Below are 17,084 nucleotides of genomic sequence, written 5' to 3'. Positions count from 1 at the left end.
AGACTACTCTGTTCAGTTTCGCATTTTGGCCGCGGAGTGCGGTTTTGGAGAAGCGGCGCTGTGTGGGATTTTTCGGCGTGGGCTGCCTTCTGCGGTGAAGGACCAGTTGGCGGCCCGGGATGATTCGTCGAACCTGGAGGACCTGATTTCCTTGTCCGTGCTTTTGGGCAATCGTCTGAGGGAGCGTGAGAGGGAACGAGCCATGGAACCTCGGGGTCGTCGTTGGTCATCGCCGCGGAGCGGCCCGACTGCGGTCCGTGCAGATGGCTTCGTCGAGCCGCCGTTCGTCTCTACGCCGACGCGGAGTCCAGTCCTGACGGGAGGGGAGCCTACACAACTCGGTGGCGGGCGCCTTTCTGCTGCAGAGCGACGGAGGCGGTTGGAGGCAGGCTTGTGTCTATATTGTGGCTCGCCAGGACACCATATCGCCGCCTGTGACGCTGTTCCTTCGCGTCGACCTGGATCTTCGGTTCCTGGTGCTCCCCTCGCCCGAGGGGGGCCGAGGTTCGTACATGACAGCAATCCGCCCCGCGACGAGACAAAGGAACCCAGAGACCCCCAAGGTGTTATGAGACTGCAACTGCCGGGTGAATTGTCATATGGTGGGGTTAATTTTAAGTTTACTGCTCTGATCGATTCGGGGGCAGATGATTGTTTTGTAGACCAGAGTGTTGTGGACGCTATTGACTGTACATTAATAAGACTTGCTAGACCGAAACGGGTTTTAGATCTCAATGGGCGACCCCTGGCGGATGTTAGGTTTATTACGCCTCCGCTCAAAACAAAACTATCGGGCAATCATTTTGAGGTCCGAAGCTTTTTGATTATGCCGTGTAAATCTGCTCCAGTCGTACTGGGGCTCCCCTGGTTGAAAGTGCATAACCCCAATATTGACTGGGCTAAGACGAAAGTTGTAACCTGGAGTAATTTCTGTTATGCACACTGTTTAAGGTCGGCGTGTCTACTTCCCGCTCAAGCACACGCGGCTACCGAGCCAGTTAATTTGGTCAATGTCCCTTCTGATGATCACGATCTCAAACACGTTTTTAGTAAAGAACATGCTATGACCCTGCCGCCGCACCGTCCCTACGACTGTGCCATTAACTTGCTGCCCAATGCCCCACTGCCCAATTCAAGGTTATATCAGGTCTCTAAACCGGAGCAGGAGGCAATGAGGGAATACATCTCCTCTTCCTTAGCTGATGGCCTTATTCGCCCTTCGTCTTCTCCTTTAGGGGCGGGGTTTTTCTTTGTCGGCAAAAAAGATGGGGGTCTTAGGCCGTGCGTTGACTACCGGGGTCTCAATGAGATTACTATTAAAAACAAATACCCCTTACCGTTATTGGATTCGGCTTTCGCCCCATTGCAATCAGCCACCATTTTCACAAAATTAGATTTGCGCAGTGCTTACCACCTGGTCAGAATTCGTGAAGGAGACGAGTGGAAAACCGCTTTCAAAACACCGCTCGGGCATTTTGAATACCTGGTCATGCCTTTCGGGCTGACTAACGCACCTGCGGTATTCCAGAGCCTCATAAATGATGTGTTACGCGACATGTTGAACGTATTCTGTTTTGTGTATCTGGATGATATTTTAATCTTTTCAAGAAGCCTGCAGGAACATCAGCAACATGTCCGCCTGGTTTTGCAAAGACTTCTGGAGAACAAACTGTTTGTCAAAGCAGAGAAGTGCGAGTTTCACCGGGATTCAATACAATTTCTGGGGTTTATTGTGGAAAAGGGACAGCTCCGGCCTGATCCCGCTAAAATTCAGGCAGTAGCCGAGTGGCCGACTCCAACATCGCGTAAGCAACTCCAAAAGTTTCTCGGGTTTGCCAACTTTTACAGGCGTTTCATTCGGAATTATAGTATGAGGGCCGAGCCCCTTACTAGATTGACCTCCAACAAAAGGCCGTTTACGTGGTCTTCTGTGGCAGAAGCCGCATTTGTAGGCCTTAAACGAGCATTTACGAGTTCACCTGTCCTGGTCCATGCTGATACTGATCTTCCTTTTGTGGTCGAGGTTGACGCATCGAGTTCTGGAGTGGGGGCCATCCTGTCCCAGAGGTCTACGGTCGACCAGAGACTGCACCCATGCGCATTCTACTCCCGCCGCCTCAGCCCAGCGGAAGCAAATTATGATGTCGGCAACCGGGAGCTACTCGCCATTGTGCAGGCTTTGCAGGAATGGAGGCACTGGTTGGAGGGGACGGAAAAGCCGTTCCAGATACTCACGGACCACAAAAACTTGGAGTACCTTCGGGCTGCCAGACGCCTCAACTCTCGCCAGGCCCGTTGGTCATTGTTCCTGACCCGCTTTAACTTTGTAATTACTTACCGTCCAGGGTCAAGGAATGGAAAGGCTGACGCACTATCAAGGATCCATGAACCGGTGGAGGAGGGTGCTTCAGAGGAGCCAGTCGTACCTGACAACCTGATTGTTGGGGCGCTACGGTGGGAGGTTGAGCGTCTGGTGGAGGAGGCCTTGCGGGGTGTAACGGTGCCTGGAGGCTGCCCCGCTGGCAAGTTATTTGTTCCAGATGCTCAACGTGCAGGAGTGCTGAAGTGGGGTCACACTTCCAAGTTCGCCTGCCACCCAGGTGTGTCCCGCACGTTCTTCCTCATTTCCCAGAGGTTTTGGTGGCCGGGCATGCGCAAGGATGTCATGGACTATGTCGTTGCTTGTACCATCTGCGCTCGAGGCAAGGCGGTTCATCGTCCTCCAGCTGGGTTGCTACATCCACTTCCTGTTCCATCTCGCCCTTGGTCCCATGTGGCACTGGACTTCATCACTGGACTCCCACGCTCCAAAGGTCACTCTGTCATCTTGACTGTGGTGGACCGGTTCTCAAAGATGGCACACTTTGTCGCACTCCCAAAGTTGCCCTCAGCTCTGGAGACTGCTGACCTGTTGGTGACGCACATATTCCGGGCTCACGGCATTCCTGCTGACCTCGTCTCTGATAGGGGGCCACAGTTCGTCTCAAAAGTTTGGGGAGCGTTCTGCAAGGCATTGGGGGCCACGCCGAGCCGGTCTTCGGGTTACCACCCGCAATCGAATGGACAGACAGAACGGGTCAACCAGGAGCTAGAGGCCGCTCTCCGCTGTGTTTGTCAACTGCATCCAGCCTCCTGGTCATCACACCTCCCGTGGGTGGAGTATGCCCACAACACCCTCGTTTGCTCAGCCACCGGGAGGTCACCATTCATGACCGCATACGGATTCCAACCTCCATTGTTCCCGTCGCAGGAAGCAGACGTAGTTGTGCCGTCTGTCCAGGTCCACCTGAGGAGGGCCCATAAAGTCTGGAGGAACACAAGGGCTGCACTGGTCCGCACGGCAGCACGCAACCGCCAGATAGCTGACCGCCACAGAAGGCCTGCTCCGGTCTATCGTCCAGGCCAGATGGTCTGGCTGTCGTCGAGGGATTTGCACCTTGCTGGGACTTCTAGGAAGCTGAGCCCGAGATACGTTGGTCCGTTTGCTGTGGATGCTGTGGTCAATCTGGTCTCTGTCAGGCTGAAGCTTCCTAGCTCCATGAGGGTCCACCCAGTTTTCCATGTGTCCCTGCTCAAACCGGTCTCCACCTGCCCCTTGAACCCTCCGCCAGTGCCTCCTCCTGCTCCTCGCGTGGTCGACGGTGGGCCGGTGTATACGGTGCGTACCATTCTTGATTCTAGGAGGCGGGGTAGAGGGGTGCAGTACCTGGTCGACTGGGAAGGTTATGGCCCTGAGGAACGCCAGTGGGTCCCCCGCTCCTGGATCCTCGATCCGTCGCTTCTGCAGGATTTCAACTCCGTTCATCCCACGAAACCAGGTGGTCCGCCAGGGGGCGTCCGTTGAGGGGGGGGTTCTGTCATGTTTGTGTGTTCTCAACTCTTTTTTCTTTATTCAGCTCCTGATTGAACCAGACTGGCAGGGTAACACAACACACCTGTGCTTGATTGGGAAAGCTCAATATTTAAGAAAGCCTGTCACCATCTGCTAGTGTCGGACTATTGCTTGCTACCTGCCTTGCTTACCGCTGTGTTCTCATTGTCGTTCTTTGTGCTTCCCGACATTCTACAGTCGTGGTCTGGTTTGATCATTTTTACGTTTGTGCTCTTTTGGACTTTGTAGTTAGGATTTTGTACTCTGTTATATTCGCGCCTTTCTTGCGTGCTCTCTTAGTTGTAATTTGTTACACTCGCGTTTTTCCAGCGTGCTCTCTTAGTTGTAATTTGTTACACTCGCGTTTTCCAGCGTGCCCTCTTAGTTGTAATTTGTTACATTCGCGTTTTCCAGCGTGCTCCCTTAGTTGTAATTTGTTACACTCGCGTTTTCCAGCGTGCTCCCTTTGTTGTACTTAATAAATACAAGCATTAACTCTACCTGATCTTTTGGTCTGTGTTTGGGATCCACATCAACGGCTTGCCATTCATAACATCATCACCCCGAGCGTTCATTGCACACTTAAAACATGGCGCCCTCCGTAGGTCAAAACATGTACTAAATATTATAGATTTTTAAATTCATGGTAATATTTTATGTTTCTAATAACACATTTTAGAAAAAGAGAACAATTGTGGTTTATTAGAGCTTAAAAGTCTTTAAGTCCGAGGTTTCCTTTAACCATAATATACGGTACTATTCTTATGCATGGTGCTTGAATTTTTTATTTTTCTTTTCTCTTGCCACATCCTATTTTCCTGATAATGAGTCTCAACAGGAAGTTATTATCTGCTACATTGGCCCAAAAAAGGTATGTGGCGCACAATGACATCAGTGCAACTCGAACATGCATCATAAAATTTTTCAAGAATGCGTGTTTGTCCACTCTGATGCGCTTCCCTCATAATAATGACTCATCCTACTTCAATTAATTGCCACTTTTTGTCAGCTCCCACGGAGGAAGATTAATTCATTTTTGTCGAAATCTAGAATAAAGGTGATGTTGATGATAACGTCGGTAAGTATGTGTTACTAGTGAGAGATTTTTAGCTCCTAGACAAAGGGCGACAAAAAATATGGTAGTAATGCTAAACTTTTTTTTGCAAAGCTTTCGAAAATTCATCTAAATGGGCCAATCTTAAGATAACCCTGACAATATAGCAAGAGGTCAAGGTTTCATTGCGTGAAGAAACAGAAGAATCACCCACATCCCTGCAGGAGTTGTAGTGAAAATAAGTGTTGCAGTCAGCCTCTGCGGATTCTAAGTAGTCAAAGGTGGTAACAGAGGTGAAGCTGGTGTTTCATTGCAGTGTGACAGGAGAAAAATATTAAACTAATACTGCACTTATATAAGACCACAATTGAATTCACTCACAAAATTACCAATAAGATGACGCGATGACTATGATTACATATTCCCTTTTCAAAGGAATTAGATGTGAGGCATGAGCTTACTAAATTGCGTGTTAATAACATAAAAAAAAGAAGACCAGTGATTATGTTTAATTAATGTTGCCTTTGTGCTCCTCCTTCTCAATTCCAGTGTATTGTCATTGCCACAACAAATACGTTTAATAAAATACCGATTTACGGCTGTTTGATTCCATGCATTTAATCTCATATAAGGACTAAAGCAAGTGAATGGTTTGTGTGATACAGAGCCTAAAATGAAAATCATTAAGTGTTGTTTTAACAGCAATTCATCTTAAAAATGAGTTCCCCGAGGGAAATAACATGAGAAGATATTGGACTGATTGCACTAATAGATCCTCACCACCTCTCTTTGGACCGTCATAACATTAGTATCTGTGTGGCCAGTCCCGCAACTCTCTGACCTCACCGTTCTAATTTCATTGTGGTTGCTAATTTGTCAATCAACAACAACATATTAAATCAAAGGTTTGGGTATCAAGGTGAATATTGATCTCGAGACTACCGTCTGGTTTGCAAGTTTCATCAACAAGCATAATAAAAGGGGCGGAGGCGTGAGAGCATTGAAGCTGGCATAAATCTAACATTGTCACTGGGGCTTGTGAATCAAGTCCAACCCAACACGCTGTAATGGCATTGTAAAGATGAATGTCAAGTTGTTTTAATCAGATTTAGGGCTGCAGCTATCGAATATTTTAGGATATCGAGTATTCGACTGAAAATTCTATCGATTAATCGAGTAATCGGATAAAACATTTATTTAGGTAAAGACCAATTATAAATATACATGAGAAAACAAGACATTGTACTTAATATTGAACCTTTTTCAGACAATCAATGTCTTTATTTTCGATATTCATTGTTGAAAACAGCCAACAATTGCATCTAAGATGTGACTAGAGAAAAAACAACAACAAATTCACAGCTTTCACTCAGAAAACTTCTAGATCTTATAAAGAAAAAAAAAATTTTTTTTAAACATGTTATTTCTTACCTAAAAATGTCATTCCGCATAAACACATCACTTAAAAGTTAGGTGTTTTTCCCACGTGTTTCAGTTGAATTTCCATTTGTGTCAAGCTATCTTTAAATTCTAGTTAAGTTTTAAATTACTGTATTTTTCGGACTATAAGTCGAAGTTTTTTTCATAGTTTGGCAGACGGTGCATCTTATACTCTGGAGCGACTTATGTGTGATTATTTCGGGTGGGGTCGGGCCGACTTCTCTCTCGCTAACTTTAAAAAAAAAAAAATATATATATATATATATATATATATTCATATATTTATACTAAAACGATATATGGATGATAAATGAAATAAATAATTTGGATAAAACCGAGAAGGCGCTGTGCATGCCTGCGCACGTGAACGCAGTGGCCCCGTTTTCTTTTCAATCTTCCCCTCCCGCCCTGGCGCCCTCCGCGAGTCCACATCCTGGTATTTCCTTTTCGATATGGAGCAGCTAGGAGTGAAAAACAAACTAAAGACAGGGGAATTGAAAAGCAAACAACTGCGGTAGGGGTGGGATATGGAAAGGATTCAAATTGTTGAAGATGCTATACGGAAACCTGTTTTGGCTTCGCTGAATGTAAATGAATGTAGCGTTTTGGTCTCATACGAGAAATATATTTGACAAACTTTTCCAGCGTTATTTTGTTGTGTAAATGCATTTATAATGATCATAAAAATATGTAGACTATTCAAACATTGAGAAAACATTAAAATAAATGTCAAATCCACTATCCGCCTGTTAGAACAGACACGCAAATATAAAAGATATAAATGTTTATTGAATATTCATCTTACAGTCTTGTTTAATTGGGAGAATTTATTACAAAAGATAGGCTTTAATTTGTTATCATTATGCATATATGTACTGGCATCGTCACAAGCGTGATCACACAAAATGCAACCACGCATCGCATCCTTCTCCTGAGTCCTCACAAATAAAACATAATTAAATTTTTTTTTTTTTCCCGGGCTCGTGCATACAAATAAAACATAAAACTTCGGGGGTTTTTCGGGCCCGGGCAAGCTAATCAAGTTCATTGATTGGGCTCGGGCCGTGTCGTGCTTTAATACCGGTCGGGTCGGGCTGGAATTTTTAGGCCCGATCTAACTTGTCATGTAATGTTAGCATACTATACACCTATTCAGCCTGTTGTTCTCTATTGTATTTTAAATTGCCTCTCAAGATGACATGTCTGTTCTTGGTGCTGGATTCTATCAAATAAATTTCCCCCAAATAATGCGACTTACACTCCGGTGTGACTTATGTATGTTTTTTTTCTTTTTCATTGTGCATTTTTTTGCTGGTGCGACTTACACTCAAGTGCGACTTATAGTCCGAAAAATATGGTAGTCTAAATTGTAAGTCCTGATAAGATTTTTAGTTTTTGCAGTGTTCAAAATAAATGTATGATACCTACGGTATTGGAGCACATTAGGTACCAGTGATACTTGGTGTTTTATCCAGCAATGACTACTGAGCTAAAATTGACTGTCAGCTTTATTATGTTTTTATTTTACACCCTTATCACTCTACAGCTCTCTGTTTTTACAGATTAAATAAAGTCTGTATGTAAGACACGTTAGCCACGCATCGACAGTAGTCATAATTAATAGAAACCTAGCCCTCCGCAGGGCTATCGTTACGTTAGCAAGGTTACTAGCGCTGAGAAGTCTACTGCTTTAAGATGGCGGATGTTTACTAACGCTGACGAGTCTGTCATTTCGCATCTAGTTCTCTATACATGTGATATCTATGAGACGCATCAGACGCTACCTGCTACCAACGTAGCATCATGGGGGGTAGTTTGTAGCAACGTTGGCGTTTGTAGAGGCCGTCGGCTGAAATCAGGTATTATTGCTTTTTTCTCTACAGACGTCAGCGCGTTGCCCCGCATTAAAAGTAGTCCGGGCAAAACGTGATGCTTAGAGCCGGCAAAATTAAACGATTCCCCGAGGCGAATAAAATTACTCAGTTCAATTTTCAAACTCGAGTTACTCAAGTTACTGGAGTATTCGTTTCAGCTCTAATCGGATTTCATTTAGTTTACACTTTTGGAAAAAAATGTCTGTGAATGAAGTTTCATCTTCTTCTCTCCTTCTCTTTCCCTTCGCTTTTCGCCAACCCTGTCATGTTTTGACAGTTTGTTTCCACAGCCTTATTGCCAGCCTGAGGCAGTCTGTCACTGGCTGGAAATAGAGGTTTACTGAATGAATAAAGAAGTGCTGGAAACAGCACAGCAACAATCACACAGTGCATATAAAATTCTACACACCTCTGTTAAAATGCCAGGCTTTTGTAGGGGGGAAAAAAAATCAGATTTTAAAAATCAAAAAGCTGTAAATCATAATTGAAAAACAAGTTTCAACTCTTTCAGGGCCAGTGGTCACTACAGTTTGCAGCTATTCAAAAGTTGATACTTAAAGCAACACTAGGGAGCTTTCAGTTTTGGTTGATTTAAGCTGCGCATGTGGACAAAAGCGGTAGTGTTTTGCCTTGAGGAAGACCAGTGAGGACCAGCACACAGTATAGACATGTGCCGATTACCGGTTTCAAGGTATACTGTGGTATGAGAACGTCAAGGTTTCAAAGCCCCCAAAATTTTCTGTCATACCGTCCCTAAGGTATTAGCCACTTTTTTTATGTCCCAAAAATGCATGGAGTTATGCTCCTGCGTTGCGGTGACGGCGAAGTGACTAAGGCGTCAATGAGCATTCGATAGTTCTGCGGTGAGGGAACGCGTTGCTCCGTAATTCACTGCCAAGCCACTAGAGGGGTGTGGCGTTATGTTTGTACGGTTTTGGGGCATGCTTGTTGACTTCCGCTAGTCTAGTTTAAAGGAGAAAAAATAAACAATGCAAGATGGAACGCTTGAATGTAAATCTTCTGCTCATCAACAATGAATAAATATTGATCATAGAAATGTTGAGGCACAGGCGACGCTGAAGATGGTTTCGTGGCGGTCTGGCCGACGTTTGATGCCGCACACTAGTCTAGAACTCGGGTGGAGACCAGCTAGCTGTGGCGACTAGCTTCAAACTGGCGTCGAGCACTGCGTCCAAGGTCTGCAAAGGCCTCCAGCCTGATTTGTTTGCCGTGTCCTACAACTAGCCAGTGGGAAGCCATAGCAGATTTCTGGCATCTATTGAACTTCCCAAACTGCATTGGAAGCCTTGATGTTAACGTTATCATAAAAGCATCGAGGCACTCTCAATCAGTGATGATGTATCGTGTGTCAACTGTCTGTTGTTGAAAATTAAAGACCAAAACAACTCTTTTGACACCAAACCTGTGCTTTATTCTTCATATACTTGAAGTGTGGCACGTAAATAAGTCAAAGACTCACAGCAAAAATCTGTACACAATAAACGATGAAGTGCACCGACCAAAAATACGACATAAAGTGATAAAAAGCTGGCAGTTTTTGGCCGACTGGATCACCGCTTCGTGCGGCCACTCGATTCCGAACACACACGTCTCGGTGGTTCTTCCATTTCTTTTTATTCAATCGCTGACCTTGCCATTTGGCAATCTTTATGATGTCTTGACGAGACTTGCTCTTCGATGATACTCCCGTCGGCTTGGTCCATTTTTGCGTGTAGAAAAAGAATGTTTTACAATGGCGGTGATTTCGCGCTGAACCGGAAACAACAGTCTGAGCGAACCAATCACAGTCCATTTCTGCTACTCCATATGCGTTGACGTGACACTAGGGTTTGAAAAATCAATAGGAGCGCGTCAGGCTATGGCGCAGGGTCGTAAATTGGGTCTTCCTTGACGGCGCAGGTCTGACGCGGAAGCATAACTTGGCCTTAATCCTTCACTTGCAGCTGTAAGGCTCAACCCTCCTCCACCGGTTGTTGCCCAGTTTCAGTGAGTCAGCTGTGCTACACAATGGCTGGAGGAGGTGAAACTCCTGAACTTTTTCCCCCATCGGAGAAAACGAAATCGCTGGTATAGGAATACTTCGGCTTCAGAAAAGTTACAGACGGCCGTGGCTTAGAGGAGGAGGGCTAATCGACATATAAAACATGTTTGTGGAGCGTGGCTGCCGAGGAAGCAATACCTCCAATATGATTTCGCAGTGGCATTTACACAAAATTTAAGTTTACTAAACATTATTATGAACATTTCCCACCAGCTACGAGAGTTAACTCCAGCATGTTTAGTGTGTCTAGCGGCGGTAAAACGTGGTGTTTTTTTTTCTCTCTGGCAACTGTCTCTGTTGAAAGCGAGTGTGTGTATAAAGTAAACATGATACGAGTCATACACGCATACTTTTTATGGAAAATAATACAATTATATTTGTTCTGATGGTAATAATGTTGAGCCGTGGCTGTGGGTTTAGGCTCACCTAAAGGACTGCATTTATTTTAATTATATTTGGAATATATAAATGCTATATATGTTTTTTAAAATTAATTTTAACTAAACAATGCACATATGTTCCAATTTGCTAAAATAAATATGACCACAATGCTTCACTTTATGCATTTTCATTTGATAATGAGCAGTGTTTTGTTTGCGCCGTTACTTTATTCTGGAATTTTACCTTGGTTTCATCGGACCATAACGCATTTTCCCACAGGTGTTTCAGAGATTGTATTATGTCCTCATAGCAGGTGTGATGTAGCTCCGCCATGGCACCTGTGCTTTGATTACACTCATTGCATTCGAGAACCATCACCGTATTTGGCATCTGACAGCACAACGCGTATCATCTGTGCATTTTAAAGTTTTCAATACAAATTACAATCATGTAAAGTGTAAATCCCGCTGTGAAAATAATGATCTCCTCTTATTGTCATGATGTCTTTATCGCCTTATGTGTTGTCTAGGCTGGTGTTAAAAACAACAACAACAACCTCACCTCATACAAAACCCCTTATATACAGACAGGTGTTAAATCAAAACGTGTAAGTGGTAACACTTACCAGAAAGGTGGCAGAGAAGGTAAATTGGGGTGGACACCATTGTTTATCTTCATCAGGATGTGAGTGTGTGCTGCTGCAGCTCTATGAACATCTGTTTTTTGCGCTCTAGGCAGCATGGCACTAATAGAAAGGTGGCAAACAGTTCCAAAATTGTAATTGGGTAGGGGAAATATGGCACATTAGAGACCAGCCAGAAGGAGAGGCAAAGAGAGGCTTGAGGAAAAGTAACATTGTTCTTGCTATTTGCTACATTCATAAGGTGATCATTTATTTATGTACTTTGCTCTTGGCAATCAATGAGAGAAATATACACTGCAATTTTTTAACATCTTAATCACATTACTTTTCTTAAATCTAGTCAAAGAATTTTCTCCATCTTGTTTTGAGTGTTAAACTCTGGTTAACAGATTAATGTGTCAGAATATTCCACTTACTTTAAGTAAGTATTACTATTTGTTCTTACTATGCCCTACATCTAAAAGTTGGTAATTTTTCACCATATTGCCAACAATCGTCCCACTTTCTCTGTGTTATATCAATAAACCATCGAGCACTGTCACATAAGGTGGCATACCAAGTTGCTCAGCGCAAGATAACACCACATTATAGCAAAAGAACTGATACTGCTTGCAGCAAAAATAAAATCTGTCCCTCTGTTCAATGACACTGTTGTTTTTGCTCTATTAATTTTTGTTTTGTCGGTCAAATTGTTTGGCATATTGTCCTCATGAAGTAATATTGATGATCAATTTGAATTTATTTTTATTTATTGATTTTATTAGATTTTATTTTTCAGTATCAAATGGTCAAAAAATGTACCTTGAGTGTATTTTAACAGTTTGGATGGGACTTTTTTTTATTCATGCAAGTTGGCGCACTTAAACAAAACAATGTTAATAAAGTTATAATCTTTTATAAATTGATCTATATTACTTCTTGTGTTTAAATTTTGAAAAGGGCAGAATGTTATGTAGAGGTGTATTTGTACTAATAATTTTACAGACAAATGAGAATATTTACAGAAGTAGCAGAGAGTTGGGGGGGGTAAAACGTTTACATCTTCCTGGGGGTAACAGGTAACTGGTAGTTGAGAATCACAGATCTTAATTAAGAAAAATTTGCTTCCAAAATGATATTTTGAACAATATTTGTTCTTGAATTAAGAAGATTTCCGACAAACAAGCTTTTAAAAATGATAATAATAATTAAATATACTAATTTATTGCAGTGTACATACACTGTACATGAGATAGTGATTTCTTTTCTGAAAACAATTCCTGCCAGTTTAGGAGGAAGAAACGTTTACACATACCCATCATAGCAAACTCAACAAAAGCTGTTTCACCGATGACTTGTTGGGCAAACCGCTGCAATGTGTAATTTGCCAAAACTGTTTAATTCAACCTGTGCAAACAAAAAATGAATAACAAGTATATGTGTTTTGCAACAACAAATACAAAAACATAGTATTTCATAGTATTATTACATTACTTTAGCTGCAACTTCTGCCTTGTCTTATCGTGGGTCACCACAGCAATTCAATCACGTAATACTGCATCGGAAAGAGTTTTTACATTTTGATAATTATACAGTACTGTATGTATGTATTTTCCATAGAATGTGGGTGTGCCTATGTTGCATAAAAAGAGGCAATTTTGGGCTTTAATAAGCACCAAAAGAACGGGCAGATTAAGTATTGTATTTTCCACATTATAAGGTGCATCAGAGTATAAGGCGCACCTTCAATGAATGGCCTATTTCAAAACTGTTTTCATATATAGGGCGCACCGCATTATAAGGCGCAGTCGTAGTAATTTAGTTGTTGGGGTTGCATTATGCATCCACTAGTAGATGAAGCTGTGTTAAAGCAAATGTCATGCCGTGATTAACTAATATTGATCCATATGTAGTGGGGAGCAGAAGTATTTGCACCCCTTGTGATTTTGCAAATTCACCCACTTAGAAAATAGGTAGAGGTCTAAATTTTCAATCATAGATGCATTTCCACTTATAGAGAAAAAGATCTTAGAAAAAAAAATCATGAACTCACATTGTATGATTTTTCAATAATTTATTTGTAATTTACTGGGATTTATAAGTATTTGTACCCCTGAGAGTTAGCAAAAATTAAAACACTCAAAGAGTTTTCAGTTTACTCAAAAAAAAAAAAAAGTCCACCTTTACTCCATGAGTAACCACCCACCCACCACCAGTTTGAGCTCATAATTATCACGTGTACACCCCACAGTCAGTCATAATCCAACTCCTACCATGGGCAAGACCAGACAGCTTTCGAAAGACACCAGAGAAATAAATGTTGAGCTCCACAAAGCTGGAAAATGGCTATGGGACAATTGGAAAGCAGCTTGGTGAGAATAAATCAACAGTTGCAGCAATTGTTAGAAAATGGAAAAGGCTAAACATCACTGATCATCTACCCAGGACTGGGGCTCCATGTGAAATCTCTGCTTGTGGGGCATCACTCATGATGAGGAAAGTGAGTTCTCAGCCTAGAACTAAACTGCAGGAGATGGTCAATGACCTAAAGAGAGCTGGATGCGGTTTCAAAGGCTACTGTACTCAGTAGAACACTACGGTGCAAAGATTTAAAGTCATGCATTGCTCAAAAGGTTCCCCTGTTGAAGCCAGTACATGTGAAGGCCTGTCTAAAGTTTGCCAGGGACCATCTGAATGATGCAGAGGGGCCATAGGAGAAAGTCATTTGATCAGATGAGACCAAAGTAGAACCTTTTGGTGCAAACTCGTCACGTGTGGAGGAAAAAGAAGGATGAGTACAATCCCAGGAACACCATCCCCACTGTGAAGTATGGGGGTGGAAACCTCATGCTTTGGGACTGCTTTTCGGTAAGGGGGACAGGACAACTGTACTGTATAAAGCAGAGGATGAATGGTGAAATGTGTTGTCAGATTTTCAGCCACAATCTCCTTCCCTCAGTCAGAAACTTGAAGATGAGCCATGGGTAGATCTTCCAACCATGACTGGATCTTCCAACATGACAATGATCCGAAGTACACACCCAAACTGACCATAGAGTGGCTGTGTAAAAAGCATATCAAGGTTTTGGAGTGGCCTAGCTAGTTTGCAGACCTCAATTCAATAGAAAATATTTGGATGGAGCTGAAACTTTGTGTTTCTCAACGACAGTCCCAAAACCCGACAGATCGAGAGAAGATTTGTATGGCGGAATGGGCCAAAATCCCTGTTTCCATATGTGAAAACCTGATGAAGAACTACAGAAGGCGTCTGACCTCTGTAATTGCAAACAAAAGCTTCTACACTAAATGATTCTGATTTTCTCAGAGGTACAAATACTTATTAACCCAAGTAAATTACAAATAAATTATTGAAAAATCATACAATGTGAGATTCGGATTTTTGGGGTGGATGATGTCTCTGTAAGTGGAAATACATCTATGATTGAAATTTCAGACCTCAACCTATTTTCTAAGTGGGTGAACTTGCAAAATCACAAGGGGTACAACTATTTCTACTCCTCACTGTAAGGCGCATTGGATTATAAAGTGCACTATCGGCTTTTGAGAAAATTGAAAGCTTTTATGGGCGCCTTATAGTGCAGAAAATGCGATAATTGCACTTATATTGATTTTGTTTCTAATTTTTTAAAAGTATTTTGTCACTTAAAGTAGCTTTTTAAACTTGTGGTTTTGATAAAACTCTGTGTGTCTGACTGTTGAGATGGACGAGAGAGAAAGAAAGGCAGTTTCAGACTGAAAGGGGTTAGATTAAATCCGGCCTGACACTTTTGAAGAGACAATTGCCATTAACGGCCTAAAAAATAGGGGGAAAAAAACAAAAACACACTTGCGCATAATCAGAGTGTCATTTGATTTGTTTGTAACGTAAACTTGTATCTTGTTAGTTTAGTTTTACGACAACCACAGGGGAACATTGATCTCAATTTTCCTTTTGGGTATTTTGAGGGTATTATTCATAGGAAGCACAACAAGGATCAGTGTGCCTTTACTGGGATACAGATCATGAAGTCACTGCTATTCCTTTTTATGGTGTAACGGCTGTTTTAATTTTGTATGTTTGCTCTCCTCACAACCGGGCAGTTGTTATGCTAACCTTAATAAACTGTATTGTTATCCAGATTGGGATTATATGCAAATACATACTACCATGAAGCATTTGAATTACCCAAATTTTATCTAATTTGATCAATTTAATGAATTAATACACTACTTTGTGATATAAGATGTAGAACATTTTTGAGCCAAAGGGATGGTTTCCTACCTACTCTGACACTCTCTTCAGTTGGGCTCCAAGAAATCCACAAGTTGTTCCACGTGATTGTTTTACTTCCATTTGTCTTTTACCACCTGACAGCTTCCATGATGTATTATGATTCGCCATTAGCAGCTGACTATGTAATCTCCTCAGAGAAATCGTTAGGCGCGCTGCCAACGAAGCAGTGATTTGTCACAATACCATTGTGGCCTGACAAGACATTCCAAGTGTGATTTGCAACTTTTTCACATCAACAAAGGAGTGACGTGAAATATATTCCAGCCCTTGTAAAGAAATGAAAACTCGCCTTTGTGATGAAACAATTATATGATGACTTGTCTTTAAAAATAGCGTTTGATTGCATTTGGTGACATTAAAGCAAAATTGTATTACTTTTAAGTCCGTAGAGTGAAACCTGTCGGTCGGTAGGTTTGTCATGTTTGTGACTTAGCAAAAAACAAAAGCAAGTAATGAAGCCAGGGCAGGCATCATCTTGTTATAGTTAAAGAGAAACTGGTCCGATTGGGTTTTAATACAACACTGAGATTTCTCTAATGTAGACATAGCGAGAAAGCCCATAGTTGAAAACAAGGACCATCTTAACTCATCATTGAAGCATGACACCATCTGACTTGCAAGTCATCATGACTCGCCCCCACTTTAACGTCATTTATTGGAGGACATAAAATTTGCTAGCAGTATTTTCATATATATATATACAGTGGTATGAAAAAGTGTATGAACCTTTTGAAATTTCTCACATTTCTGCATAAAACCACCATGAAATGTGGTCTGATCTTTGTCAAAATCTCACAGATGAAAAAAATCAGTGTCTGCTTTGACTAAAACCACCCAAACATTTACAGGTTTTCATATTTTAATGACGATTGCATGCACACAATGACAGAAGGAGGAAAAATAAGTATGTGAATCCTCTGCCAAAGAAGCAATTGAAACCAATTTGTATCAAACAATTCAAGTCAGGTGTGTGCCCAATCACTGATGAGTGGTTTAAAGCTGCCCTGCCCACTATAAAACATTCACCTGGTAAGAATTGTCTTAATGAAAAGCATTGTCTGATGTGCACGATGGCTTGGTCAAAAGAGCTGTCTGCAGACCTGCGATCAAGGATTGTTGATTTGTATAAAGCTGAGAAAGGATACAAAACCATCACTAAAAGTCTGGATGTTCATCAATAAACAGAGAAGTTGTGTACAAATGGAGAGAGTTTTGCACTATTGCTTCTCTCCCAAGAAGTGGCCATCCACCACTGGTGATGCCAAGAGTTCATTGCAGAATACTCAGAGAGGCAAAGAATCCAAGAGTGTCTGCTAAGGACTTGCCAAAATCATTGGTACAGTCCAATATCTCCGTGCACACATCAACTATATGTAAAACTATGGCCAAGAATGGTGGTCATGGGAGGACTCCACGGAGGAAGCCACTGCTGTCTAAAAAAACATTGTTGCTCGTTTCATGTTCGCAAAAAGGCACTTGGACCCTG

The 17,084-nt window shown here is 42.2% G+C and overlaps 1 protein-coding gene across 8 annotated transcripts in view; it reads right to left on the bottom strand.

Moving 5' to 3' along the window:
* LOC130915256 (cholecystokinin-like) overlaps positions 1–15,847 on the bottom strand; it is a 51,741-nt gene extending 35,894 nt beyond the window's left edge. The window contains exons 1-4 of one of the 8 annotated variants that reach the window (XM_057835156.1): positions 15,587–15,847; positions 12,794–12,859; positions 12,620–12,711; positions 11,308–11,427 (exon numbers count right to left, since the gene is read on the bottom strand). The gene's annotated coding sequence lies outside the window, so the exon portion shown is untranslated. Of the gene's footprint in view, positions 1–10,925; positions 11,073–11,307; positions 11,428–12,619; positions 12,712–12,793; positions 12,860–15,586 lie in introns of all 8 variants that reach the window. The other 7 variants (XM_057835157.1, XM_057835159.1, XM_057835160.1 and 4 more) reach the window with 7 other exon arrangements.
* Between the last annotated feature and the right edge of the window lie 1,237 nt (positions 15,848–17,084).

Source organism: Corythoichthys intestinalis, chromosome 4 (genome assembly GCF_030265065.1).
Source record: "Corythoichthys intestinalis isolate RoL2023-P3 chromosome 4, ASM3026506v1, whole genome shotgun sequence".
NCBI lineage: Eukaryota > Metazoa > Chordata > Actinopteri > Syngnathiformes > Syngnathidae > Corythoichthys > Corythoichthys intestinalis.
This window is presented reverse-complemented; position numbering and strand designations above follow the sequence as displayed.